The following is an 18,433-nucleotide window of genomic DNA, read 5'->3' as shown; positions in this document are numbered from 1 at the left end:
AGAAAAACGACGTTTCCGGTACGCAAATAGCCAACGAGGGTTATTCAAAATCGGCGATTTGCCCCCCTCATGAATTTTTCCCGGAGTTGGATATGTTTTTACCTATCATAGGACACGCCTTTTTCCCGTAACGGCAAGTTCGCAAAAGATTCTCCCGGCGCGCTACAGCGTTGCCAAGTCGGAAACGTGAAAAGTCCGTAGGTGATATTAAAATTGAGCGATGAGGTCGCGGTTTGGACGAAAATTTTCTAAAAATACGCAATTCAAAGATATTTGCATGACTCAAATGTCTCATCAATTTTAACACGCGATGTTGCCAATTTTTTGATTTTTAAATTGATCAATTTTTACAAATCCGCAATTATTAAAATAGGGCTCTATTTTGATTTGAATAAAAAGTATTTTAATCGATAGTTCGTTTGATTCTACATCCATCGATAAGACACACCCCGTTGGTGTTATTGCCCGCAGTCCGCGGACTGGGCAGAAAAGTTGCTCAGTTCGCGGACTGGCCACCCCCGTTGCCCAGTCCGCGAACTGGCCATTTGATTTGCCCAGTCCGCGAACTGGCTGGTAGAAATTTGAAAAATTACGCCAACGGGCTACCCTTAATTTTAAGACGCTTATGGTGACCAACTGGAAGATAAACATCACAACAATTTCACCTTCACACTTTGTACAGGCTTAGGACTGTCATCTTTGTGGGGAGGAAAGTCCAAGTTTTTTTTTGTTTTTGTTATGTTCGAATTGCCCCCCACACCGGTCGAACCGTTTTAAGCAATGTCGTCTGAATAAATCTCACTTGGTTCGTCATCCCTACATTCGTTTATCTCATCTTTTTTGTCTTCCCGTTTCGAGTCCACCAAATATAGCATTGGCGACGAGGATTAAAAAATCGTTTTACTTATTGTCAACCAACCGCGCCGCGCCGGCCATGACCGGCTGAACCAAAGTACTTGTAGAAACCGAAATAACCGTGTCAAGCGAAGCCAACCTAGTGAACCGCGTGGCCGTGGCTACCGTGCAACCCGTCAAAGTCGAAAACCTTATCCTTAGGTACGAAAAATGAACGATCGAAATCAAGAGCTACCCAACCGGACGCTTCCTGCAACCACAGCAACGTATGTGGGAACCCTGAAACCCTTTGAAGCCAAAGTCTCCCTGTCAACATGGCTAGAAATGCTTGAGAACTTCTGCGACCTCAATGAAATCACCGAGGCATCCAGCAAACGCAAGGTACTTCTGAACTACCTATCCTTTGACGTTTACTCAGAACTAAGAACTCAATTGTTGCCTGAGAAACCATCAAGCAAATCATTTGACCAACTTGTCACACTCCTCCAAGAAACCTACGAACCAAACAAGATCCTTTTTCCGATATTCTAAAGTTTGAATCTAGAGTTCAAGCAGAAGGCGAAACTGCTGCAGTGTATCTAACCTCTCTTAGACTTCTTGCAGACAAATGCAACTTTGGAGACAACCTCAAGAACAGGCTCCTAGTCAAATTTGTAAATGGGCTCAACTCCGTCAACCTCAAGAAAAAGTTGTGGGAGAAAAGCGACTTAACCCTGGAGGATGCCATCAAGTTTGTTCGCAACTTCGAGACAATTGCCAGCGAACTTAAACCCGCCTCAGTCAACAAAGTCAATAACCAAGTCAACCGCAGAACTACACGGAGAAAAAAGGACTGTCATTTTAATCGTCGCGACTGTTAAGGGAACAGCCCTTGGCTGTTAAAAAACGGCACAGCATCCTGGTTATTAAAATAACATTACCTTTGTCTGTTATTATAACAGGCGCTTTGCTGTCACATTGACAGTACATAGATGTAACAATGACAGCAAAATCTGCTCAACCTACATCAAATAGTATGTTACACTGACAGCGCAGCTGCTGGCGTAAACGCCGGTTCCCCATCAGATTGACGTTCACGCTGCTTTCGATTTAACAGCGACCGCTGCTGTCGAAAAAGCAGCGTCGCTGTTTTCATGACAGCCGGTTCGTCTTTGAATTTAAATCCACGTTGCTGTCGATGTAGCAGCGCTGCTGCTCATGTAAACGCAAATTAGCTTTTGAATTTTCATTCACACTGCTGTTAATGTGGCAGACACGATGCCACGCAGCTGTAAAAAACCATGGTCATACTTACATGCTTATGTAAATAGCTGATAATTGCTTAACTGGTTTCAAGTAAATGATACAAAAACCGTAGATAATATTCCGGTCAAAGTAACATTTACAGACTAAATCAGTTTCACAATGAGTTAATTTCACAAACATTTTAACAGTTTAAATGCACAAAAACACTACATTAAGTATACATCTTTGCAGTTCTCGGTTGGGCAGAATTGATCATGGCCTAGGGGTCGGCAACAAATTATGTGAGGTACATTTTAAACCCTTCCTCTCCACCGATTATTTTCTTTTTTCCAAATAACCCAACTTATCACTCGCGGCCTGGACAGATATTGCACATACACTGTATTACACATTGAAACACTTTACGTCATTAAGACAATGTAACGGTGTCACGTTGGCGTCATCAATAAAAAACAACGTAAGAACCAAACAGCCGATCGTGCTCATGAATTAAAAACACCAAAAATGTATTATAAAAGAGTTCAAAAAATTCTACCAAGATTATGATTTGCTAAATTATCATTTCATTTCATTTCAAAACAGCCTGAATTTCTTTGAACCAAAAAAAGGAAAAAATCACACAATGGAATTAGGATTCTGCAAAAACCCATCGGAAAGTATCGAAGACAGGGCTGATGGTATAATCTACAGGAAACGAAATCAAAAGCGTGCCTGCATATAAATATGTAAGGCACGCTAAAAATAATAATTGGATGCACTGGACGCAAACCTAATTGATTTGAGAGTGCGTGTAACGTCAAAGGTGAAATTGAAACCAAAAAACGCAAATATATAGCAGAAGAAATTCCGAGTTGAGTGGATTCATAATGATGCCTTACAAAATGACGTCTGCCCGCAACTGATTCCAGTGTGCCCAAATTTGATTATATCGTAAGAGTTACTTTCCTACGGAGCTACTAATTTTGCAGATCGCGCACTGAGTATCAAAACTAATCACTTTCTTCGCCAAAATTCACTCGCACACACAATTTGAGCACGATTTCGAAACGCAAACGCAAGACTTCTCCGACTCAAAACCACTGACTGTTGAGCAAACGAAATCCCTTTAAACAGTGATATGGCCGCCTCAGCGAACAGACTGGACCAGGACTGGACTGGACTGGAATGCGCAAACAACGCCGAGGGAAGAAACAGCCGTTAGAGTTCTGAGAATTTCCCTGACCGGGCCCTTTGTCAGATCGGCGCGCAAGCGCAACCCTCGAGAAGGAGGGTGGACAGTGGAGACTGGAGGGTAAGGACAGGTTTTCTGCGTCACCACTCGCAGCGGGGCGATCGACGACTGTTCATAACTGCGCATGCGCGCTGCGCCGATCGCGCGGGACTGGCTGGGATGGGATGCTCCGTGCAAAGGTCAGGATTTTACCGTCAACCCGCTGTTAAATGAGCATTCGAAAGGGCTGCTATTTCGACACCCTCGCTGTTGCTTTAGCAGATTATTTCTGCGAATTTAACGGCCTTCAAAACATTAGACCAACACCTACACGAATGTAAATTTAAAATCCAAACGAATGTCAAAATAACGTGTGGACTGTAAAATCAAAAGTCAATGACAGTCATTCCAAAAGCTTCAGGAACTGTTGATTTAATGAACCGCACTGATGTTAACTCAGCAGTCGTGTGATGATGGAATAACATACAGAATGTTATTTCAAAAGCATTAATAAGATGTTGAGCTAACAGATTTGCACACTTTTGTTTCAACATACTTAAAATGTTCAATTAACAGTCACGACAACTAAAAGAACAGAGAAACGTCAAACAAATTTAACATTCAATGCGACTGTTAAAATGACAGGTCTTTTTTTTCCGTGTAATAACAAGTCTAACTCATTTCGACCTGTTAATCGTTCATTTAATCAAAGCTCACCACCTCAACCTCAATCTAGCAACCAATTTCCAGCCACGAACTCAAATCAGCGCACCAACTATCGTCAATCAAACAATCAACGGAATTTCAACGCACGTCAACCAAACAACGGTCAACAATCACGTCAACAACCCAACCGCAGAGTCAACCCGCAAACTACCACTCAATGTTATAGATGTACAAGACTGCACAATCCTAACTACTGCCCTGCCCGGTATTGGAAATGCCTCAATTGTGGAATCCAAGGTCACACGTCCACCGCCTGCAACCAAGCCAAAGCAGTGTTGGAAGAATCCACCGATGAGGAAATCGAAGAAATCATCGTGGGAAGGATATCCAATGCTCACCTACCAATCACCAAGTCAACAAGCGACCTCCAAGTCCGCAACATTCCCTCCGCGCAATTAACCTTAGCACCGACTTCTTCTAAGTCACAATCTAACCTCTATGTGTACTGTGTAACCAACAACCCATTACTGGGAAATATAGTTATAAATGATAAAAGTGTTGAGTGCGAATTTGACTCGGGATCAGCAGTGTCACTAATGTCTCTCGGTGAATTTTCTGACAAATTCCCAGATTCTAAAGTAGAAAAGTGCACATCTCGCTTATGGAATGTTGACGGACAGCCCTTAAACACTATAGGAGAAATTAAGGTAACAGTTTTCGTTCAACCCAATAGATACACCCTCAGGCTGATTGTTGTCAAATTTGCTAAACCAACTAAAATGCTGGTCGGGAGAGAATGGCTTGACACCATATCCCCGAACTGGCGACACAACCTGCCCATATAGAAAAAAAACCCTAGCGTAACATTACTGTAACCTTGCCGTGGAAATGAGGTAAGGCTACCGGAAATGTTACCGCGGCAACGTTTCCGGCAATCCTGGATGCTTACGCGTCGGCAGCGTTGCCGTAACGGTACGGCACGAGATCGGCAACCTGACGGCAAGGTATTGGTAACCTTGCCGTTCGAGCAACCATTTCCTCGGCAACGTTGCCGACCCCTTTCCTAAGAAGTTACTGGAAAAAAAACCTTCTTAGACCAATGCAATGGTGCATTGACTTAAGAGTCCTGGTTGCTTAAAAGCGGCGACAAGAAACATGCTTCTTGGATCTAGCATCCGAAAGTTGTTGAACCAAGAAACCTGGTTTCTTAATTTAAAATTCCATCGTTTCTTGGATCAAGATTTCTGTTTTCTTAGATCAGGATTTCCAAAAATTGATCAGGAGCGCACTCTACTTGTGAAGAGTACATGTTTTCTGTTCACACATCATCAACTATTTAGTGATTTATTCAGTACATACAAGTATTACACAAGTTAATTAGAGAGACAAGGAGACATATATTAGACAACTTGACTTACCAATGGAGAGATGTTGCGGCGTAAAATCTCGAGCGGACCTGTGGAGATTCGAACCCACGGCGCGCGGCGACTGGATTCACAGCCGAGCGCTCTACCAACTGAGCTATAGCTGCTGATGAAGAGTGAGGTCGAAATATCCCTACAAACCCTTCTAGGAGCGACTAGTAGTTATGCAGCTTGTTCTTCGTCCTTACTACTTCATTCAGAGCACTTAAACCTTTTCGAAACTAAAACTTTCTAAGTTTCATCCGTAAAGTTATTTTTCAGCCCTCGTATTTTGTCCTTTAAAATACCTAGAAAGTATGAATTATATAAAGCTACTGTACCGAGATTTCAACAGGTTCAATCCTGTCGCGTGACGTCACAGCATTATAGATGAAATTTCAGGTTTTAGGGGGCATTTATCGACGAATTTTCTTGAAACTTTCTGACCGGGGGTACTTTTCGACGGGAAACTCGAATTTTTGGTCAGCTTTTCAAAATTTCAAAATCCATGATGGCGGCCGTGGCCTAAAATGCTAAGTCGGCTCCTGTTCGCTCGATTTTCGTGAAACTCGGTTTCCGGGGTACTTTTCGACGGGAAACTCGTATTTTTGGTCAGATTTTCAAAATTTCAAAATCCAAGATGGCGGCCGTGGCCTAAAATGCTAAGTCGGCTCCTGTTCGCTCGATTTTCGTGAAACTCGGTATCCGTGGGTACTTTACGACGGGAAACTCGTATTTTTGGTCAGATTTTCAAAATTTCAAAATCCAAAATGGCGGCCGTGGCCTAAAATGCTAAGTCAGCTCCTGTTCGCTCGATTTTCGTGTAACTCGGTATTCGGGGGTATTTTTCAAAGGGGAACTCGAATTTCAGGTCAGATTTTCAAAATTTCAAAATCCAAGATGGCGGCCGTGGCCAAAGATAACATTTTCGCCACTATTCATCACTTCGTTCTCACAGTAATTCTTTAAATGTGGACTCATACATCTTAAGTTAAGAAAAGCTGAACTATTAAACCGAACCCTCCTCCCCTCCAAGTGATTATTTACGAAACGTAAAGGGTTGATTCAAGAAATCTGAAAGCTTGATTCAAGAAACCTGAAAACTTCATTCAAGAACCCTGAGGCTCTTGGAAGGAGTTAAGAGTTAATCTTGAGTTAAGATTCAGAACTCTTCTTTTAAGAAACCAAGTTTCTTGCATTTAGAGCCCGGGTGCTGGCATCTTAATCCAAGAGTCCGTTTTCTTAACTCAAGTGTCAAGTCTCTTGGTTCAATGCAAAATCCGCTTGGATCAAGAGAAAAATTTCCAAGAGTGCACAAAATCTTATTTTAAGATTTCATTTTTTTTTCCAGTGGTTTCCGCATGAGTGCCACTATAACTTTGAGGTAGCCTTGCCGCGAGTGCCATTATCGCGCCAATGACTTTAGCCGGTAACGTTGCGCGGACGTTTCCACGAAAATGCCGATGCATCGATTGCCCTTTGCCCCTGGCGCGTAAAGGTTGCCGTAACGTTAGATATAAAAGGGTTCTGAGAAACTTTGCCACGGTAACCTTACGTTAGCCTTGATTGGAGAAACACTTCAAAAGGGACTCCGCAGTAACTTTACCGTAACCTTTTGACGGAAAGCAAGACGGGAATGCTTACCGGTGAATCGTTGCAGAACCCTTTCTCCAGAAAGGCAGCGGCGAGCATTTAGCCGGTAACGTTGCGTCGACGTTTCCGAAGGATGTTCCATACAATGGTTGCCCTTTGCCCTTGGCGCGTCAAGGTTGCCGTAAGGTAAGGTAGCAAAGGGTTAGCGGAAACACTGTCATGGAACGCTTACATCAACGTTAAATTGGAAATGCTTGTAATAAGGTGTTCATGGTAAGGCTTCCATAACCCTATGACGGAAAGGTTTGCTAATTTAATTTCGCGGAAAGGTTACGGTAACGTTTCCTTAAAAGCTCTTCAGCAATTACTTCTGCGTCAAGGTTAAGGAAACCATTCTGTAAGCTTGTCGCGGAATGGTGGGTCTTCCACACATTTCGCGAGAACGTTGCGGAAAGGTTTCGTCAACCTATTTGCGGCAACGCTATCGCGGATGGTATGCGGCAAGGTTCATGACAACGTTGCCGTAAGGCTAGGTTCTATATGGGATTGCTAGGTCCCCTACTTAATGATAAGGCCATAAGCCAAAACTGCAGTAACATTTCAGTCAAACACACCCAAGAAAAACATATTGATGAAATCAAACTTCAATTTCCCCATGCTTGTAGCACAGATAAGTCAACCAGTATTCGGGGCTATAAAGCTCAACTTGTATTAAAAGATGATGTCCGACCTGTTTTCCACAAATTTTATGAAATCCCATTTAGTCAATCGGAAGAAGTGCATCAAATAATCATGAATTTAGTAAAATCTCAAAGACTTGAACCCGTCACCCACTCTGAATGGGCTTCACCCATTTGGCCAGTCAAAAAGAAAACGGGCGGAATTCGAGTAGTTGTCGACTTCCGCAAAACAGTCAACCCTTGTCTCAGATTAGATCATTACCCGTTACCTAGATTAGAGGACATTTGGTCCAAACTAGCAAATTGTAACTTCTTCACCAAAATTGATCTCACAGAAGCATATTTGCAACTGAAAGTTACCGATGATAGTAAAGAAATTCTCACGATCAACACACCCTGGGGATTGTTTCAATTTAACAGACTAATTTACGGTATCAACAGCGGATCATCAATTTTTCAATCTGTAATTGACCGCATATTAAGTAATCTCCCCTGGTGTGGAGTCTGTATAGATGACATTGTATTTGGCGACAAAACTATTGATGGAGTCAAACAGAAAACACATATTGTATTAGGTAAATTATATTTTCACAGAGTCCAAGTCAACTTGGTCAAAAGTATATTTTATGCACCGGAAATAGAATTATTTGGCCATATTGTAAACTGCGAAGGTATCCGCCCAACATTAGATAAAATCTCAGCTATACTAAACGCTCGTCCACCGAAGAATGTATCCGAACTCAGATCTTATCTAGGTTTAGTTCAATTTTATGCACGTTTCATCCCTAATTTGAGCACGCACTTGAAACCCTTGCACAAATTGCTAGAAAAAAACACTAAATTTGATTGGAACTCTCGGTGTGACGAAGCCTTTTCGTACACTAAACAAAAGTTAGTTGAAAAACCAGTGCTAACTATCTATGACCCTCAGAAACCTATTTTTGTCTACACCGATGCCTCACCTTATGGAGTAGGCACAGTCCTATGTCACCTCATTGCGAATTTTGATAAACCAGTCATGTATGCATCTGCATCCTTAACTCCTTGTCAACAAAAATATGCACAGCTGGACAGAGAAGCTCTTGCTGTAGTCTTTGCAGCTAAGAAATTTCACAAATACCTTTATGGACTACCATTTACGGTGGTTACTGATAATCAACCCCTAAAAAGTCTGTTAAATAAAGGTGTGCCAACTATTGCGTCACCTCGCTTCCAAAGATGGTTCGTAACGCTTAGCGCTTACAACTTTAAAACCATTTATCGCAAAGCATCCTTACTAAAACCAGCTGATGCACTATCCAGACTCCCCGCTGACAATGTAACGATAAAAGAAATTTCTGAAACCATTGAATTGTTACCCGATATTCCTTTAACCCCTGAATTAATTGCTCTAGAAACTAGAAATGAAAACACCCTTAGCACTGTCTTCAATTATGTGTTGCAAGGATGGCCTAGAAATGTCAAAGATGTTAACATTAGACCTTATTTTCTAGTAAGGGAAAGTCTATCGTTGCATGATAATGTCATACTTTTTGGAGATAGAGTTGTTATCCCAAAAAAATTGCAAACTAAGGTCCTTGAAAATTTGCATGATTCTCATCCCGGGATTGTAAGGATGAAATCGCTCGCCAGGAAAAATGTATGGTGGCCAACATTGAATAACGATATTGAAAACAAAATAAAAAACTGTGCAGCTTGTCAAACAGTCAATTTCAAACCTGTATCATCCGCCAAAACTTCATGGCCAGAAACTAATCAACCCTGGCAACGAGTACATTTAGACCATTTTTTTTTTAATAATGAAGTGTATGTAGTACTCGATGATGCATATAGTAAATGGATCGAAGTCTGGCCGGTATCGTCTACAAATTTTGAATCTCTAGAAGAAAAATTATTAATGCACTTTGCTACATATGGCCCTATGCTGCAAGTAGTGACGGACAATGGTCCGCCATTTCAATCACAAGAATTCAAAGACTTTTGTACTAAACATTCTATTATTGTCACGAAGTCACCACCTTACCACCCAACTAGTAACGGCCTAGCCGAAAGAGCAGTCCAAACTGTCAAAAAAGCTTTAGAGAAAATCAAATTAGAAAATTGTAACATTTCAAAAAAAGATCTACTTAAGAAATTATGTAAATTTTTATTTGCATATAGAAACACCCCCATAACTGGAAAAGATGTCAGCCCCTGCGATCTTGTACTTAAACAAACCCCTCGAACAACCCTTAACTTAATACACCCCAAAAAGCAACCCAAAGCCCCTAAATTGCCAAACCTTAGCGTTAACGAAACATTCCTAGTAAGAATGTCCAAACAGCACCAAGTGCAAAAAGGTGTAATTCATAAGCAAATAAGCCCCACAACGTATCTAATTAAAGTCAATGGAGAAATAAAACTTTGTCACTTAAATCAAATCAAGCTCACAACGCTCTCCGACCTAGATTTAAAGCAAACCCCCCCCCCCCCTTATCCAACCGTAGACCCATTAAACCTAGCAATGATGCAATCAAGCGCAAGCACATCTAAGCCGCAAATACAGCTTGCACCGAAAATAACTAATGTCATTAGTCCAAGCTCTCCTGTGAAAAAGCAACAACCTGTTCCTCATACAGGAAATACTCGTAGAGCACTCTCCTTCAACGAGACAAATGCTATACTACCAGGAACCAGTAACTCCCGACAAACTTTAAGGCAAAGCGGTACCCCACAACCCCATAACTCAAGAAAAAGACCCTCAGTACCTCAAAACTCAAATTCTCCTGAATGGCAGAATGAAAGTAATTCAGAGCAACCCTCCTCTTCACGCACATAAACCCCTGAACCACCTGTCACCCCACCTGCACCTCCGCCGAGGAAATCAAGTAGGGAATCCAAACCACCTATGCGACTAAATTTATAAATTAAGCGAAATTTTGTGAAAAATCTGTTTCTTGTTTTTTTCAATTGACCAGGGAGTGGGTGTTATGTTTGAATTGCCCGCCACACCGGCCGAACCGTTTTAAGCAATGTCGTCTGAATAAATCTCACTTGGTTCGTCATCCCTACATTCGTTTGTCTCATCTTTTTTGTCTTCCCGTTTCGAGTCCACCAAATATATCAGTTTTTCAGGTTTTTCAAATTTGAGCTGACAGTTCAACTTTTTGTTTTCCTTTTGACCTGTTTTGACTGAACATGAACACTGCAGCGTTGACAGCCATTGAGAAATGCTTTGGGACGAGACGTACGAAGCTGATGTTCTGGCTCATCTGAGCTGTCAGGCGGCTGGAGGGAAGAAACGGTCCAGAACCTACTACCACGCAAGAGAAAATTACTCAATCACCGAGTTTTTGGGTGTGAAAAGAGTAGCCCGTAAAAAAGTTAGTCTGCTAATGGTCACGAAACCCAGAGCCTATCAAATAATAGAAGATATCCACACGTCCCTAAACCACAAAGGTGAAAAAAATTTTCGAGGGCTGGCCGCAACTGACATCCCTGATGTAACACTAAGTATTCGGGAAGCCGTACGATAACAATCCGTAGGAACTGGGCAGGGGTATAAGCGCAACTGTAAGAAATCAAGCTGCAAAACAGGAAGGTGCCGCTGCTTAAAAGCAAAAATGAAGTGCAATTCAGCTTGTCATCCGGGCATCAGCTGTGAAAATCATGATTGATTTTTTTCTTTTTTAATTTTTAATTAATTTCCTAATATTTTTAATTGCTTGACACGGGCATTTTACACCCAAGATTTAAAACTCGATTTTCTCACACTCGCTGCAACAACGAAGCAAAAGTTTCACACTGCTGCATCATCAACAATTTTAAACACGCCGACCGAGGAGGAAAATTTTTTTTCTGGTCTAGAAGTACGAAAATCAAATAAAAATTAAGAAGAAGTTTCTTTTTCGTTTTGTTCAATAAATTAGAAATTTTTCCTCATAGGCTGACAGTGCTAAGCCTGTACAAAAGTGTGAAGGTGAAATTGTTGTGATGTTTATCTTCCGGTTAGTCATCATAAGCGTCTTTAAAATTAGGGATAGCCCGTTGGCGTAATTTTTCAAATTTCCACCGGCCAGTTCGCGGACTGGGCAGCTAGTTCGCGGACTGGGCAAATCAAATGGCCAGTTTGCGGACTGGGCAACGGGGGTGGCCAGTCCGCGAACTGAGCAACTTTTCTGCCCAGTCCGCGGACTGGGCAATTACACCAACGGGGTGTAACAGATACAGGGTTATTCAAAAGTTACGCACCACTGGCCATAACTTTAGTTCTAATTATGATATCGATTTGCGGTTTGTGGCGTCCTTCCTCATATCGAGGGGGAAACTTTTTGAGGTACTTCCCACTTCTTCACCCCCCCAGGGGGAGGGGGGGCGGGGGGCAACTCAAAAATTTCAAATGGCAACCCCCATCATGTGATACATCGTTAGAAAGAGCATGAAAAAAGAAAATTTTTGGCGCAAACCGGAAGTCGATCTGACCCCCCTATCAAAAGTTAGGGGGGTCCAAAGGTTATTTAGGGGGTCCGTACCTTCATTTTTTAGAGTGGCTTCGGCGGCTCTTGGACATACCGTTTCTCTTTTCAAAGAGTCCTGGAATACTCCAGGTCTGATACCGAAGTCTTCATATTGCCCCCGGGCCACCACAGCCCCCCCGTAGGGGGAGGGGGGCCTGTTACAATGAAACATTGCATTAAAATGCGGAAAGTCACAGAAGAGCTTCAAACTTAGCATCAAATCCGAGTGGAACTTCTTGCCAATGTTAACGCAAACGCAGCCTGCGACTTTAAAGTGAGTTTTCAAAACTCTTAGCCCCCTGCCCCCCTCATTTTTGGTTGCAGAGAGGGTAAAAACCGGGAAATTCACTACAAATAAGCCCGAAACTAATGTCCAACTTGAGAAGGACCCTTGAAACGTTGCGATCAGTCGGAGCATTGAAATACAGGGACTGCCGCCCCCTTAAAGTACGGAAACATCCATAAAACCCCCGCTGCCCCCCTCATTTTTTGTTGCGGAGCGGGTCAAAACCGGGAAAATCGCCAGAAATGATGCCCGAAACTACTGTCCAACTTGACGCGGATCCTTGAAACGTTGCGCCCAGTCGAAGAACTGCAATATAGGGACTGCCTCCCACTTTAGGGACGGAAACATCCATAAAACCCCCGCTGCCCCCCTCTTTTTTCGTTGCAGAGCTGGTAAGAACCGGGAAATTCGCCAGAAATGATGCCCCGGTTCCTATAACAGCCCCGTAATGAAAAATGAGGGGGGCAACGAAGGGTTTTATGGATGATTCCATCCTTAAAGTGCGCGGCAGTTCCTGTGTTGCAGTTCTCCGACTGGGCGCAACGTTTCAAGGGTCCGCGTCAAGTTGGACAGTAGTTTCCGGCATCATTTCTGGCGAATTTCCCGGTTCTTACCAGCTCTGCAACGAAAAAAGAGGGGGGCAGCGGGGGTTTTATGGATGTTTCCGTCCCTAAAGTGGGAGGCAGTCCCTATATTGCAGTTCTTCGACTGGGCGCAACGTTTCAAGGATCCGCGTCAAGTTGGACAGTAGTTTCGGGCATCATTTCTGGCGATTTTCCCGGTTTTGACCCGCTCCGCAACAAAAAATGAGGGGGGCAGCGGGGGTTTTATGGATGTTTCCGTACTTTAAGGGGGCGGCAGTCCCTGTATTTCAATGCTCCGACTGATCGCAACGTTTCAAGGGTCCTTCTCAAGTTGGACATTAGTTTCGGGCTTATTTGTAGTGAATTTCCCGGTTTTTACCCTCTCTGCAACCAAAAATGAGGGGGGCAGGGGGCTAAGAGTTTTGAAAACTCACTTTAAAGTCGCAGGCTGCGTTTGCGTTAACATTGGCAAGAAGTTCCACTCGGATTTGATGCTAAGTTTGAAGCTCTTCTGTGACTTTCCGCATTTTAATGCAATGTTTCATTGTAACAGGCCCCCCTCCCCCTACGGGGGGGCTGTGGTGGCCCGGGGGCAATATGAAGACTTCGGTATCAGACCTGGAGTATTCCAGGACTCTTTGAAAAGAGAAACGGTATGTCCAAGAGCCGCCGAAGCCACTCTAAAAAATGAAGGTACGGACCCCCTAAATAACCTTTGGACCCCCCTAACTTTTGATAGGGGGGTCAGATCGACTTCCGGTTTGCGCCAAAAATTTTCTTTTTTCATGCTCTTTCTAACGATGTATCACATGATGGGGGTTGCCATTTGAAATTTTTGAGTTGCCCCCCGCCCCCCTCCCCCTGGGGGGGGTGAAGAAGTGGGAAGTACCTCAAAAAGTTTCCCCCTCGATATGAGGAAGGACGCCACAAACCGCAAATCGATATCATAATTAGAACTAAAGTTATGGCCAGTGGTGCGTAACTTTTGAATAACCCTGTATATCATACCTTGTCTGGTAATGTTTCGTTCGCGAGAAACGGTCATTATTATTTTTGTAAACAGATTTTTGGAGCGACGACGCTGGTTGAGTCTAGGCAGATAGGAATTTTCGCCTTTAGAAACACCAGGTAGCATTAAAGTCCATGGACACCTGTATACTTTTTGACGCTGAAGCCGAATTTTAACGTGTCATCGAGACATTTTTGCCCGAAAGTTGCCAAATTTGGCAAAAGTGGCTTAAAATCGATCTTTTCTGCTGATAATGGCCTATGATTAGCCAGGGGTTGATCTGACGACAAAATTTTAATTTCCACAGTTAAAATTCGTTGCTACGTTAGGTACTACTAAAAATTTTCTACAAGCTGGATCCAATGCTTTCTGCTCACGGTGTTAAGTTGGTGGGAAAGGACGACAAGAAGAGACGCTTCCACAGAGCCTGGGCGGCTGGGCGCACATAGTTGCCATATTGACATGTTTTTTTTTTTTTTTTCTTAGAAATAAGACTGAGAAATTTTTTGTCTTTGTTACATGACATAAATGTTAAAATTGCAAAAAGATAAACATTTGGATTTTGGATTTGAAATTTGATAAACTGGCTCATGCCAGTATACATGAAGATAAAAGAACACAATAGTAATTATTAAGTTAACAGGCAATAATTGAATTTAAGACCTGTTTTACCGTTTCTTTGATGAAGCTTCTGACATGAATTTGATTAAAAACGTTCCCTGGATTAGAGTCTTTGGTCGCTGCGGATACATAACAGGACGGGTCGTTGGAACATTTGTGGATTTTATGTTTGAATTTTGACCCGATAGGATCTCTGTAATTGATTCTACGATTTAAGTGCTTGATATTGTGAGAAGAGAATAAATCAGTAGGTATGCTTTACATTAGTGGAATTGTGTGTAACCTGCTCGAAATTTTTTACTTTACAAAATGCTGAAAAATGATTAGGTTGATTACCTACAATTGTAACAGATAATGCTAAATGCAGGACATCTAATTTTATGATATTCTTGCCCACAATTTTCACAAGGAAATACTTCAAATTGACTGGCAGTTGTTTTTCGGATACGCCAATTTGGACTTGATGAGTCAGTCTTAGAGCAACTATTATATACTGGCCAGGATTGTTCTTTTTTGGTTTTTTATTGATGATTTGATAGGACTGTTTCCTGAGTTAAATTTATCATGATTAGCTTCCGGCGAATTTTGCTTGACAATTTTCTCAAGCATAATTTCAGTGCGGGTTTATTTTCTGTATTATATTGATTAGAATCAGTTGGATAGCATTTTGCAATTCGGAACTATAGGCAGCACGGTAGGTTTTCAGGAGAGCAACTTTTGCAAAAACCATTGGCGTTTCACTTACTTGAGTAAGGTCATTTTCGGCCACATCCACCATCTTGGATTATCGAATTTTCAAAATTTGACCAGAAATTCGAGTTTCACACCGAAAAATACCATCCGGCACCAATAATCAGCAAGATTGATCGAACAGGAGCCCAGATAGCATTTTAGGCCATTTCCGCCATCTTGGATTTTTGAATTTTCAAAACTTGACCGGAAATTCGAGTTTCCCGTCCTAAAATACCCGCTCGTACCAAAAATCAGCAAGATCGATCGAACAGGAGCCGAGATAACATTTTAGGCCACATCCCCAATCTAGGATTTTCGAATTTTCAAAATTTCACGATTCACGGGTTTGTTGACCTATTCAAGGGTTTATTGATCAATTCACGGATTTTTCGAACGAATCACGGGGTTGTCAATCGATTCACGGATTTTTCGATGGATTCGCAGGTTTTTGATCGATTCACGGTCGTCAATCGAATTTGTGCCGATCAAATCATGTCCATATTCGGTTCACGTTCCAACTTTTCGATCGATTCATGTCGGTTACGTCGGATTCATGACACCGGTTTTTCAATTATTTGTCGATCGAGTCGGTGTCGATCGATTCACGCTTTCATTTTTCGATCGATTCATGTCAATCGAATCCATAAACCCTCCCGTCCAAATTGCATGTTAATGTTTGCCACCATTCTCGAAATATTAGCAAGTCGGTCGGTATCCATATTTTTGGCACACCCTGTATATTTGGTAGAATATCTTTCCGCAGGGATAATGAACCGCTCCCCCCTTCCTCGTATGATGGGAGGAAGGGGTGTTTTCTCTGTTGGGGTTAACCCTCCAGTGTGTAATAGTGACACCGGGGTCGTCTCCCCTATGCAGTCAGTGCTGAAACAATCTATAGTTCCTAATTGCAAAATGAGCTTTCGCGGATTCTTCATTTTGCAATAAGGAACTATAGCCTTTTTTTGTAATTTTTGGCAACAGTGTGATGTTTTCGAAGAATCTATCAACACAGGGTGTTAAAGGAACTCCATAGCTATAAAATGAACCATCAAACCGCAACATTGATCTTTTTGAGGAAAAACGCCGATGGTTTTTGCAAAAGTTGCTCTCCTGAAAACCTACCGTACTGCCTATAGTTCCGAATTGCAAAATGCTATCCAACTGATTCTAATTAACATTATACAGAAAATAAACCCACTGAAATTATGCTTGAGAAAATTGTCAGCCAAAATTCGCAAGAAGAGCTAATCATGATAAAGAGGTTGTTCCAAAAACGCCGATTTTGGCCCCCCCCCTGGATTCGGCCCAAACGTTGCTCAGATGTTGTACTAAGTGTCCCCGATGCTTGGGCAAAATTTCAGCCCCCTCGGATAATTAGGGGGGAGGGGGCAGGGAGGCAAAGTTGCAATTTTTTTAAAACTTTAAAAATCGATATCTCGCGAACGGTTTGAGTGTAAGTGTTGCGGTTTGAGCTAAAAAACGTTAAAAAATATTCTCTACAAGAATATTAATGCTGTTTGCAAGGTTGCGTAATTTATCGCAGTCATAAATCGATTTTTTCGATTTTGAAGGTTCGACTTTTTTTCGTTTTTCGTCTCTCCTCTCCAGGCGATCGTTGCTACGTGAATGAAAACCGGTTGAGGTGATTCTCCATGAAATTCTGCATCTGCTACACTTTGTTGGACCTTGGGGAAACGATTCGTTCGTGAGTTATAGCGATTTTTCTGCGCGTTACCGGTTACGCGCGGGCGGCATATCGGCGGCGCTCCATCCCGCACGGGCGAGGCAGAGGTTGTTTCACCGCTAGGGCCTTATATTCATGCTGTAGGCTGTAACTATCGATATTTTCTCCTCCCCCCACCCTTCCCCTCCAATAAATATTGTTTTAATACTTCGTTATACAGGGTGTCCCAGACCATCCGTAACAGGTCTTTTTCTCGGTTGGTTTAGGTAGTACGAAGTGGGGGACCGCGGGGTTATACTGGGAATTGACCCCAAGGAATCCGAATTTCACGGTCCCGAAACCCCCCATGCCCCCCCTTGGGAGGTAGGTGCCCCCCTTGGTGTCATGATTCCAAAAGTCAGGAGACATTGTGCCTCCCCCTTTTACGCCCCGAGGGTGGCTAGGGGGGCCTCGGGACCATAAAAATCGGATTCCCTGGGGTCGATTAACCGGGAAATCATCTTTTTCCGGAGAATCTACGTCAATTTTTGACCAAAGGGAAACTATGAAGGAGGCCGATGTCCCCGTTTTGAAGAGATCATTTTTGGGCGCAAATTGACGTAGACCCTCCGGAAAAAGATGATTTCCCAGGTTATTGACCCCAAGGAATCCGATTTTTATGGTCCCGAGGCCCCCCTAGCCACCCTCGGGGCGTAAAAGGGGGAGGCACAATGTCTCCCGACTTTTGGAATCATGACCCCAAGGGGGGCACCTACCTCCCAAGGGGGGGCATGGGGGGTTTCGGGACCGTGAAATTCGGATTCCTTGGGGTCAATTCCCAATATAACCCCGCGGTCCCCCACTTCGTACTACCTAAACCAACCGAGAAAAAGACCTGTTACGGATGGTCTGGGACACCCTGTATAACGAAGTATTAAAACAATATTTATTGGAGGGGAAGGGTGGGGGGAGGAGAAAATATCGATAGTTACAGCCTACAGCATGAATATAAGGCCCTAGCGGTGAAACAACCTCTGCCTCGCCCGTGCGGGATGGAGCGCCGCCGATATGCCGCCCGCGCGTAACCGGTAACGCGCAGAAAAATCGCTATAACTCACGAACGAATCGTTTCCCCAAGGTCCAACAAAGTGTAGCAGATGCAGAATTTCATGGAGAATCACCTCAACCGGTTTTCATTCACGTAGCAACGATCGCCTGGAGAGGAGAGACGAAAAACGAAAAAAAGTCGAACCTTCAAAATCGAAAAAATCGATTTATGACTGCGATAAATTACGCAACCTTGCAAACAGCATTAATATTCTTGTAGAGAATATTTTTTAACGTTTTTTAGCTCAAACCGCAACACTTACACTCAAACCGTTCGCGAGAT

The 18,433-nt window shown here is 42.8% G+C and overlaps 1 protein-coding gene across 2 annotated transcripts in view; it reads left to right on the top strand.

Annotated features, from left to right (window-relative positions):
* The window catches only part of LOC109044564 (venom serine carboxypeptidase), a gene marked incomplete at its 5' end in the record, with an annotated part of 53,668 nt that overhangs the window by 16,737 nt on the left and 18,498 nt on the right, over positions 1–18,433 (top strand).

This window comes from Bemisia tabaci, chromosome 1 (assembly GCF_918797505.1).
Source record: "Bemisia tabaci chromosome 1, PGI_BMITA_v3".
NCBI classification, from domain to species: Eukaryota; Metazoa; Arthropoda; class Insecta; order Hemiptera; family Aleyrodidae; genus Bemisia; species Bemisia tabaci.
The sequence above is the reverse complement of the archived record's forward strand: the minus strand, read 5'-3'. Positions and strand labels throughout refer to the sequence as shown.